The sequence below is a fragment of the Suricata suricatta genome, chromosome 4, assembly GCF_006229205.1.
Source record: "Suricata suricatta isolate VVHF042 chromosome 4, meerkat_22Aug2017_6uvM2_HiC, whole genome shotgun sequence".
In the NCBI taxonomy this organism is placed as follows: Eukaryota; Metazoa; Chordata; class Mammalia; order Carnivora; family Herpestidae; genus Suricata; species Suricata suricatta.
In genome coordinates, this window is record NC_043703.1 from 140,446,177 (window position 1) to 140,457,892 (window position 11,716).

General features: G+C 38.4%; 1 long non-coding RNA gene across 1 annotated transcript in view; it reads left to right on the top strand.

Moving 5' to 3' along the window:
- The window catches only part of LOC115290190, a 34,054-nt gene extending 26,799 nt beyond the window's left edge, over positions 1 to 7,255 (top strand). Inside the window, exon 5 of the long non-coding RNA XR_003908008.1 lies at positions 7,138 to 7,255. This is a non-coding gene — a long non-coding RNA (uncharacterized LOC115290190). The remainder of the gene's footprint in view (positions 1 to 7,137) is intronic.
- Positions 7,256 to 11,716: the final 4,461 nt, after the last annotated feature.

Sequence of the window (11,716 nt, forward strand, 5' to 3'; positions counted from 1 at the left end):
TTTGGCTATGCCAGAGGATGGGAGATACTTACTGCCCGGGTGAAGTTTCTAGGAATTCTGTGATCTGGGGTTTATAGAGATCATGTCCTAAAAGTGAGAAACACATTGCTGCATCTTGAATCCTATTACTAAGAATGAGGCATGGCACTCAATGGGATATTTGAATTCTGGGGGCAACATATTTCTAATCTGAGTTTGCTGCTCTAAGTTATTTATTAAGTAATCCATAAGAATAAGCTACTTTGCTACTTGGGTCTTATGATCCAGATGGTCCAATAATGCCCAAAGTATCTGGTTAGGGACTTTGGCATGTACACACATGTGCACACACACACACACACACACACGGGCATTATACTATATTATATAGTGATAAATATTATGCTGCATTATAATATATAATGCTATGTTATACATTACAGCATATATAAAATCAGGCTTTGTTTCATTTTATTTTATTACATATATATAACATATATATTAAAATCAGGTTTGAACAAGCACTAAAGGTAGAAATAAATTGTGCAAACAGGTAGCTCAGACTCCTGGGGAGTTCCTTTTGACCACGTAAGGAAGGAGCAAAAACTGGCTTAAACAATATACCACTTGATATGCTGGTAGCAGTTACATCATTATAGTCCCACTCATGGGTACACTGGAAAGACTGGAAGGAAAGAATGATCTATTGTTTATTCATTTTTGCACCTTCTCGAAGACCACACCTGGTGGGATGGGGTGCTGTCCTATAAGATATTGTATATGCTCTAACCAGTAAGTTATATAAGGTGCTATTTCTTCCATTTTCTCCCATTACCCCATAGTCCATCAAAGGGACTATACATTTGCTTCCCATTTCTGCAACTTCGGGCTCTGTTGATTTAGAAGTCTTTAAAGTTTAGTTTCTAATGGAGTTTTATTTCCACAACTGGGCACAAAATCGTTCAATTAAGCTAGAAGTTGAAAATGCCAGTTGGTCACTTTGTATTCATCATGTCACTGAAACAGGAAAAGAAGGAGTTGTTGATCCTGATTTTTAAGGGGGAATAGGATTGTTGGTATACAATGTGAGTAAGAAGGATTTTGTCAGGAATCTTTGATTCTCTAGGGCATCTCTATGCCCAATTGTTGAAGTTAATAAACTGGAGCATCCCAGAATTCCCAAAGCTCAGAGTCTTTGGGAATGAAACTTTAAATTATCCTATTAGATCAAAAAACATTCCTAGCTGAGGGTCTGGCTGAGGGCACTGGGGACAATAGAATGGATAATGGAAGAAGTTATAGATATCTATGATTGACCAGTTGTAGAAACAAGGATTGTAGTAGTAATGCATACTTTCTTCTGCTCAATTTCCAAAGTTGCTTCCATATCAGTTTAATTTTACAGATAGGGAAACCAAGGTAAACTTGCAAGTTAAGTAACTTGCCTAAATCTACACAGATGTCAAGTGGCAAGGCCAAGCTCAAACTAGATCTGTCAGACTTCAAAACCCATCTTTCTTCAATTATACTCCAAAGAAGGCAAGACAGGGATGCAATTTCAAGCTAAACGCTTGATATAAAGAAATTGTGGTATAAGGAAAATGGTTCATGTAGCATTTCATTTACCTGGAAAAACAAAATAAAACTAAGTACGATAAATTTGCCATAATTTCAAACCCCGTGGCAAGGAGCACAGAAAGAACACATGCAGAGTGACTCTAGCTGAGGAGGCTTCTAGCATGAAGGGCTAGTACACTCCTTCTACCTCCTCTCCCCAGTAAACCATTTTTTTTGTGGATTTGGTTCTCAGGGAGGTAATTCCAGGGTTGAGCCCACAAAGAAACAAAGCCATGTGAACTTGCTGCACTTTAAATTTTCAAGTGCTGTGTCATGCTAAGTGAGTGGGAGGCTAAGTGCTTACTTAGGACATTGTGGGATGGCTTCAAGAAAATCTGTTAGGCACAATTCTGAATTTTCTTCAGTCTGGGATGGGACTCAGAAGGATCCAAGAACACAAAGAGCATTTTTGGGTCTCAGCCTACTATTGGTTGGAATCCAGGGCTGTTCCTGGTGTTCTGGAGGAGCTGGAGGGTACATCTGGAGGGTTGTCTTGCTGCTCAAGAAAGCTCTGCCATTTCATCTTCATAATGTGCTGCATAAAAATTTCCCAGGCCTGTGAATGGAGGGTCAGTTCCAAACTGGGACAGCATAAATCTTTGAGCCCTTTTTCAAAGCAGAGCATTCAGAGTGGAGGAACGGAAAAGTTGTAAAATCAGGGGAAGGCCTCACCAAAAACCTCTTTCATAATGGGATATGCTGGGTATTAATGGTACTGAGGTGCCCTTGCCAAACTTCTGTTGCTCTGTGCAAGGCCACGTTCTGCTAGGTGCTCAGAGAACTGGACTAACACAAGTGTAAAGAGAATGCTCTGGGCTGGAAGAGCAGCACCACAGCTCTCTCCAGGTCCTTCCCTTCAGGGTTGCCCTTATGAATTGCCTGCAGGTTTTCAGTTGGGCCAGGGAGTTGCCACCACTACATATAGCTTTGAGGGTAGAGTTCCTAACAGGGTACTCTTAGACCAGCTGCATCTGTATCACTCAGAGTGGCACTAAAAATTCAGGTTTCCTTATATCTAATCTGGACTCCCTTGACATCTGTATTTAGAGAAGGCTCTTACACATTAAAGTTGAGACCCACCTCTGCAGGGGCTTTTCCTTTTTATCTGATAGTAAGAGTTAACATCTCATGAATGCTTATTATATACCAGGCATCATTCTAAGAGCTTTATCTGTCTTATTTAATGTTAACTCTTTTTCTCAAGGTGTTTATCATCTCCAGAATTTTTGCAGAAGCTAAACCTGAGGCACAAGGAAAATAAATCATTTGTTCCAGGTCACTTAGCCATTGATGGAGTCAGGATTTGAATCCAGGTAGTCTAATACAGAAAGCATGTTTTAGTCACTGTGCTATACCCTAGGAATTTATCCTTCTTTTTCTTACTTTGGCCAAGACAAAGTGGATTTTTTAAAGATAAACTTTCCTAAGAAATGAAGGGAAATTGTGTTTCAGAGATGAGTTTATTACTACATCACAAGACTGGGTATATGTTGGTTTGGTTGGTACAGCCTTCCCAACACAAAGTCCTGACCTTCTTAACTCATAAGGAGCCGTGTTGCCCCCCACTGTGCCTCAGTCTACTCTCTAACTTTACTTCCTACTCCCCTGCAGGAACCCCAGCTGCAGGTGGGCAGGTCTGTATACCTCCTCATGCCTGCATCTTGGTTAAGTGTGCTTCTTTGGTCTTCTCACCTATTGAAGGACAAATGTATCCTCATACAACCTCTAAAGACCGGCCAGATCACATCTTCCTTACTCAGAGAAGGTACCAGGAAACCCACAAAAGTCCTTCCTCCAGCAAGCTTTCAGCATACTTTTCAGCCCTGGACCAGCTTTCTGGGTTCTTCTTTTCTCTTCCAAAGGAGGAGGCAGTGCTTAGCTACTTCTCTTCTCAGAGTTCCTCTAACTAGAGGGTTCTGTTCTCTTTATGAGAAGTGGAGCAGGGGACCCAGTTTCCTCATTGTTCTGAAGACAGCCACACAGCCCTGTGAATGGTTTCAGTGCCATTTGTAATGTAAGCATGGTAAATTGTGCAATTTAGATAACCTTATTTTATTTGTGTTGTTGTGTCTGGTGCACAGCTCTTAATTCTTTTCCTGAGATCGGCTTTCTGCTCCCTGTGTTTCCTCTAAGGCTGAAGCTTCTCTCTTCTTCTTGTCAACTTCAAGAAGTGGACAAAATACAGACCCCTTACCAGTACAGTGCTCTCTTTCCCAACTGGGGCATTTGTATTCCCACTGCTTTAACTCTTGTCACCAGGAAGAGCTGCTTTGGGGCACTTCCTCTTTCCTGCCCATTTCTTCCTGAGGTGAGCTCCTCAACTCTTAGGTCATGTATGGGAGTGTGAATGCTTTACTCTCATATTGTGACACATAATCATTAAAATTATGTAAAATTAAATAATAGTAAAATTTAATTAAAACTAATTAATTAAATTAATTAAATTCTGTAAAATTAAAATCCTGACCATTCCCCTGAAAGGTAGCCAAGGGCAGTAGACAAGAGAGAGGGTTGATGAGACCACATCAAGACTCATGTTCTAGCCATCATCTCCTTTGACCACAAGACTTAATACCATTTGTTGAAGAGACTTTTTCCCATTGAATATTCTTTCCTGCCTTGTGAAAGATTAATTGACCATATAGTTGTGGGTTCATTTTTTGGGCTTTTTATTCTGATCTAATGATCTCAGTGTCTATTTTCATGCCAATACTATACTGTTTTATCATTAGAGTTTTGTAATATAACCTGATATCCACAATTCTGATGCCTCCAGCATTGCTTTTCTTTTTCAGGAATGCTTTGGCTATTTGGGGTCTTTTGTGGTTCCATACAAATTTTAGGATTGTTTGTTTTACCTCTGTGAAAAATGCTGGTGGTATTCTGATAGGAATTGCATTGAATGTGTAGACTGTTTTGGATAGCATAGACATTTTAACAATGTTCTTCCAATCCATGAGCATGGAATGTCTTTCCATTTCTTTGATTCACCCTCAGTTTCTTTCATCAGTGTTTTATAGTTTTCAGAGTACAGGTTTTTCATCTCTTTGGTTAGGTTTATTCCTAGGTATCTTATTGTTTTTGGTACAATTGTAAATGGAATTGATTCCTTAATTTCTCTTTCTGTTGCTTCATTATTAGTGTGTAGAAATGCAACAGATTTCTGTATATTGATTTTATTCCTGGGATTACTGAATTTATTTTTCAGTCCATCAACTAATGAATGGATAAAGAAGATGTGTGTATATACATATATACCACATACATATATATATGTATATTCACATATCAGTCCATTGACTGATTAATGGTAAAGATATGTTTGTATATATATTATAGTAATATGGGATATTATATACTATTAATATATTATATATATTAAGGTAATATATAATATGTATAACATATATTAATATAACACAATGGAACATTATTCAACCATAAAAAAGAATGAAATCTTGCCATGTGACATGGATGGAACTAGAGACTATTATGCTAAGGAAAATAGGTCAGATAAAGGCAAATACCATATGATTTCACTCATATGTAGAATTTAAGAAACAAAGCAAAGAAGCCAAGGGGAAAAAAAGAGAGGGAGGCAATCCATAAAACAGACTCTTAACTCTAGAGAAAAAACTGATGGTTGCCAGAGGAGAGATGGCAAAAAAAAAAAAAAAAAAAAAGAACAAGAGAGGAACTTAATAGATATTTCTCAAGTCAAGATAAGGGGGGAAATGTGCTACTGTTATGACTTTGGAGGTTAGTCAGTGATGTGAGGCAGAGATCCCAGGGAAGGAAGAGTGGTCCTTGGGAGCACTAGCATGTGGGAGCTAAAGAGTGGACTCTGGAGTCAAACAGGTTAGTTTTGAATCTGGCTGTCTGATGTACTGGGTGTGGAAACTTAATATGGGCTAGTTAATGAATTGCTGTGTCTTAATGTGCTTGTCTCCTTTGAAAGATAATAATTATACCTGCTTTGTAGGGCTGTTGTTAAGACAAATGAGTAAGTGAAAGGCAAAGAGCAGTGCTTGGCAATCAAAAAGGTGTTATAGGTATTAGCTACCTGAAAGCCATCTGATGAGACAGAGAGGGACAGGCACAGGGAGAGAAGTGTGGACGTCTCTGGGGAAGAAGACAGGACTGTAAATGTGGAAGGACTTTCAGGAAGATCAGAGGAAGCATCTGCTCAGCTGCTAGTGCAGAAAGTTAGGAAAGGGTGCTTGGAACAGGGAGGAAATGTCTATGTGGAAGAAACAGGGCTCAGGGACTCCCACGAAAGGAACAAAGAGACAGAGAAGCCAATTGGTACACCTGTCTAACCTGGAGGTGTACGCGGAGACTCAGCAAAGAGAGAAAGGAGGTGTTGAGGATCTCTCCAGACCTCGCAGCGGAGCCCAGCTAAAGCCCCTTCAGCTGGGGTATCCAGACACTTGGCCTAGGATGCACCTGGGACATGGGTGATGGAGGCCCTGAAGGCCAGGATGTGGTGCCAGCCGTACCAAATTTCAACCAGGGTTCTGTTACTTTAGGATAGAGTCACTATGCCCAGTAACTTCTTTAGCATTTGGGGAGATATTTAAAACTTCCTTTTTCCTTAGCAAGTAAAAAGATTACAGTCTGGTCTCAGCCAAACTTAAAATGATAAGAAGCTATTTGGGCAGTATTTCTTTTTTTAATGAAAAAGTTTAAGTTTTTATTTAAATTCCAGTTAGTTAACATACAGCATAATATTAATTGCAGGCGTAGTGTTTCTTAAATTTTGACATGCATCGGAATCACCCTATGGTCTGGGGTGGAACCTGGCAGCTGCATGTTCAAGAAGCCCCCGCATGATTTTGGTATTTACCAAAATGGGAATCACGTCTCCCTCAGTGCTTACTCTTCAATACGTACATCACCTGGGGATCTTGTTAGAGTGCAGATTCTGAAGGTCCAATGTGGAGCCGGCAATTCTGCCTTTCTAACAAGCTTCCAGGTGAGGCTGCTGCTGCTGCTGTGAGGAGCACGTTTTGAATACAAGACTGAGAGCAGGTACCAAAGTCCAAGGGAGAATGCAGGGAAATCCTGGAATGGTTGTAAGAGGAAATGAGGAGTGGGTGAGTTGGAAAGAGCTATACCTGCTGTTTTCCTCTGTCATATCTACAGGCAATGTAGAGTCACCTGCAGAACCACCCGAGACAAACAGGCAGTTACTTACAGCCTAGGGTCCCACCCCAGACCTACTGAATCAGAATCTCCAGGGGAGGGTTTTGGAATTCTGCTTTTTCTTATAAGCACCCGAAAACAATCTGTATTAATGGGACAAGTTTTGGAAACACTGGTAAGAACATCAAGGAGAAAGACCGGTAAAAACTACTAAACTATATTAAAATTTTTTGTCTTATAATGGAAAACTGAAGTTATAGGTGATATCAGAGAGGTTTCCCCAGTCATCTGTAATTGTTTCTTGACTCGTTGCTTGAAAAACATTTTCTATTTTACTGAGTGTTTGTTTAATGGTTTACAAGCAAAATTCATAATATTTTATTTTATGGCTTCCAGTTCAGAAGACAACAGGAAAACTCTGGACATGAGAAAACATGGCAACAAAAAATTGGAACAAGATACCTGAAAAAAATGTGAATTCCCAAAACAGTGCTATTAGCAAATGAAACATTAAATGCCTATCCACATGTTGTATTAAAAAATTATTGAAACCTGGGTAAACTTTGATTTTAGTTGTAGACTTTAAAAATCAGCATTAGACCTCAAACACTGGTGTTAAACACCAGAAAAGTCTCCAGGAATGCTTTGCAAAGTTGAAAATCTTGATTAATGGGGGGGGGGGGGGAGGAGGCAATTTCATTATGGTAGGAGCCACAGAATGTTTTTATATATTTTGTTTATGTATCTATTTATTTTTAGTTTCAAGTTTATTTAAATTCCAGTTAGTCAACATATAGTGTAATATCAGTTTCAGGTGTAGAATTTAGTGATTCATCACTTACATGCAACACCTGGTGCTCATCACAAGTCCCCTCCTTAATACTCATCACCCACTTAGCCCATCCCTCTGCCCACCTCCCCTCTAGCAACCCTCAGTTTGTTCTCTATAGTTAAGAGTTTGTTTTATGGCTTGCCTCTCTTTTTTCTCCCCCCTATGTTAATTTGTTTTTTTCTTAAATCTCACACATGAGTGAAATATGGTATTTGTCTTTCTTTGAATATTTTGCTGGGATAATAGCCCCTAGCTCCATCCATGTCATTGCACATGGAAAGATTTCATTCTTTTTATGGCTGAGTAATATTCCAGTGTGTGCGTGTATGTGTGTGTGTGTGTGTGTGTGTTTACATATACACATCTTCTTTATGTATATACATATATACATCTTCCTTTATGTTTATACACATATACATATCTTCTTTATCCACTCATCAGTCAATGGACATTGGGCCCTTTCCATAATTTGGCTATTGTTGGTAATACTGCTATAAATATCAGGGTGCATGTATCCCTTTGAATCAGTATTTTAGTATCCTTTGGGCAAACACCTAGTAGTGCAATTGCTGGATGAGAGGGTAGTTCTATTTTTAACGTTTTGAGGAAACTCCAAAGTGGCTACACCAGTTGGAATTCCCACCAACAATATCAGAGAGTTCTTTCTCCACATACTTGCCAACATTTGTTGTTTCCTGTGTTGTTAATTTTAGCTCTTCTGACAGGTAATATCTCATTGAGTTGAATTTACCTGATGATGAGTGATGTTGAGCATCTTTCATGTGTCTGTTAGCCATCTGGATGGCTTCTTTGGAAAAATGTCTGTTCATGTCTTCTGCCCATTTTTAACTGTGCTATTTGTATTTTGGGTGTTGAGTTTGATAACTTCTTTACATATTTTGGATACTAAGCCTTTAATAGATATGTGATTTGCAAATATCTTTCTCCATTCTGAAGGTTGCCATTTAGTTTTGCTGATTGTTTCTTCTGCTGTGCAGAACTTTTTTATTTCAATGAAGTCCCAATAGTTTATTTTTGCTTTTGTTTCCCTTGCCTCAGGAGACATATCTAGTAAGAAGTTGCTGTGGACAGTGTCAAAGAGGTTGCTGCCTATGTTCTCTAGAATTTTGATGGTTTTCTTTCTCACATGTAGGTCTTTCATCCATTTTGAGTTTATTTGTATTTTGTGTGTATGGTATAAGAAAGTGGTCCAGTTTCATTCTTTTGCGTGTTGCTGTTTACAACATTTGTTGAAGAGACTGTCTTTTTTTCCATTGGATATTCTTTACTGCTTTGTCAAAGATTAGTTGACCATATAGTTGGTAGGTTCATTTCTGGGTTTTATATTCTGAAACATTGATCTATGTGTCTGTTTTTATACCATACTGTCTTGATCACTATATAACTTGAAGCAAAGAATTGTGATGACACCAGCTTTGTTTTTCTTTTTCAAGAATGCTTTGGCTATTTGGGGTCTTTTGTGGTTCTATACAAATTTTAGGACTCTTTATTCTAGCTCTGTGAAAAATGCCAGTGATATTTTGATAGGGATTGCATTAAGTGTGTAGATTGCTGTGGATAGTATGGACATCTTAATAATACTTTTTCTTCCCATCCATGAGCATGGAATGTTTTTCCATTTCTTTGTGTCCTCTTCCATTTCTTTAACAAATGTTCTAAAATTTTGGAGTAAGATCTTTTACCTCTTTTTAAGTTTATTTCTAGGTATGTTATGATTTTTGGTGCACTTGTTAGTAGGATCAATTCCTTGATTTCTTTTTCTGCTGGTTCATTATTAGTGTATAGAAATGGAACAGATTTCTGTTCATTGATTTTGTATCCTATGACTTCACTGAATTCAAGTATCAGTTCAAGCAATTTTTTGGTGGAGTCTTTAGGTTTTCTACATAGACCATCATATCATCTGCAAATAGTGAAAGTCTAAGTTCTTCCTTACTGATTTGAATGCCTTTATTTCTTTTTGTTGTCTGATTGCTGAGGCTAGGATTTCCAGTACTATGTTAAATAACAGTAATGAGAGTGGTCATCCCTGTCTGTTCCTGACCATAGAAGAAAGGCTCTCAGCTTTTCCCCATTGCAGAAGATATTAGCTGTGCGTCTTTTGTATATAGCCTTCATGATGTTGAGGTATGTACCCTCTATCTCTATTGTGCTGAGGGTTTTTTTTTTTTTTATCAAGGATGGATGCGGGGCGCCTGGTGGCTCAGTCGCTTGGGCGTCTGACATCAGCTCAGGTCATGATCTCACAATCTGTGGGTTTGAACCCCGTGTTGGGCTCTGTGCTGACAGCTAGCTCAGAGTCTGGAGACTGTCTTCAGATTCTGTGTGTCTCTCTCTCTGACCCTCCCCTGATCACACTGTCTCTCTGTCTCTCTCCAAAATAAATAAAACATTAAAAAAAAAAAAAGAACGGATGCTGTACTTGGTCCTATGCTTTTTCTGCATCTTTTAAGAGGATCATGTGGTTCTAATTCTTTCTTTTGTTAATGTGATGTGTCATGCTGATTGATTTGTGAATATTGAATCACTCTTGCAGCAGGGAATAAACTCCACTTAATTGTAGTGAATGATTCTTTTAATGTTGAATTCAGTTTGCTACTATTTTGTTGAGAATTTTTGCATCCATGTTCACTAAGGATTTTGGCCTGTGGTTCTCTTTTTTAGTGGGGTCTTTGGTTTTGGAATCAAGGTAATGCTGGCCTTCTAGAATGAATTTGGAAGTTTCTTTTCATTTATATTTTTTGGGATAGTTTGAGAAGAATAGGTATTAACTCTTCTTTATTTTTTAATTTAATTTATTTTAAAATTTACATCCAAGTTAGTTAGCATATAGTGCAACAATGATTTCAGGAGTAGATTCCTTAATGCCCCTTACCCATTTAGCCCATCCCCCCTCCCACAACCCCTCTAGTAACCCTCTGTTCTCTATATTTAAGAGTTTCTTAGGTTTTATCCCTCTCCCTGTTTTTATATTATTTTTGCTCTCCTTCTCTTATTTTCACCTGTTTTGTATCTTAAAGTCCTCATATGAGTGAAATCATATGATATTTGTCTTTCTCTGACTGACTAATTTTGCTTACCATAATACCCTCTAATTCCATCCACCTAGTTGCAAATGGCAAGAATTTATTCTTTTTGATTGCTGAGTAATACTGCATTGTGTGTATATACCACATCTTCTTTACCCAGTTAAAATAAACTTCTTAGTGGCAGTTTATTTTGTTCAGATTATCTATGTCCATCTCTAGAAGAGTGTTGCAGTGGTGCTTCTAGATTTTAATTTCAATCTTTCTCTCTAAAAGATCCCATATGTGTGTTTTTCTAAAGAAGTAACATTTTTCTTAAGAGTGGTTTTTTGTTTGTTTGTTTAGTTTAGGAGGGAGAGAGAGAGAGAGAAAGAGGGAGAGGCTTTTCCCCTAGAGAACCATCTGGCCCTGGACTCTTGTTTTTTGGGAGAGTTTTGATTACTAATTTGATTTCCTTTTTTTAAATAAATGGATGATTTTATTTTTATTTATTTATTTATTTATTTATTTTTGTCCTTCCACCCTATTTTATTTTATGTTTTAATAATAGTTTATTGCCAAATTGGTTTCCATATAACACCCAGTGCTTCTCCCCACAAGTGCCCTCCCCATGACCATCACTCCCTTCCCCCCTCCCCCTTTCCCTTCAGCCCTCAGTTCATTTTCAGTATTCAGTAGTCTCTCATGATTTGTGTCCTTCTCTCTCCACTACTCTCTTTCTCCCATCCCCTCCCTATGGCCCTCTGTTAGGTTTCTCCTGTTAGACCTATGAGTATAAACATATGGTATCTGTCCTTCTCTGCCTGACTTATTTCACTTAGCATGACACCCTCGAGGTCCATCCACTTTGCTACGAATGGCCAGATTTCATTCTTCCTCATTGCCATATAGTACTCCATTGTGTATAAATACCACATCTTTTTGATCCATTCATCAGATGATGGACATTTAGACTCTTTCCATGATTTGGCTAGTGTAGAAAGTACCGCTATGAACATTGGGGTGCATGTGCTCCTATGCATCAGCATTTCTGTATCCTTCAGGTAAATCCCTAGCAGTGCTTTTGCTGGGTCATAGGGGAGTTCTATTGATAGTT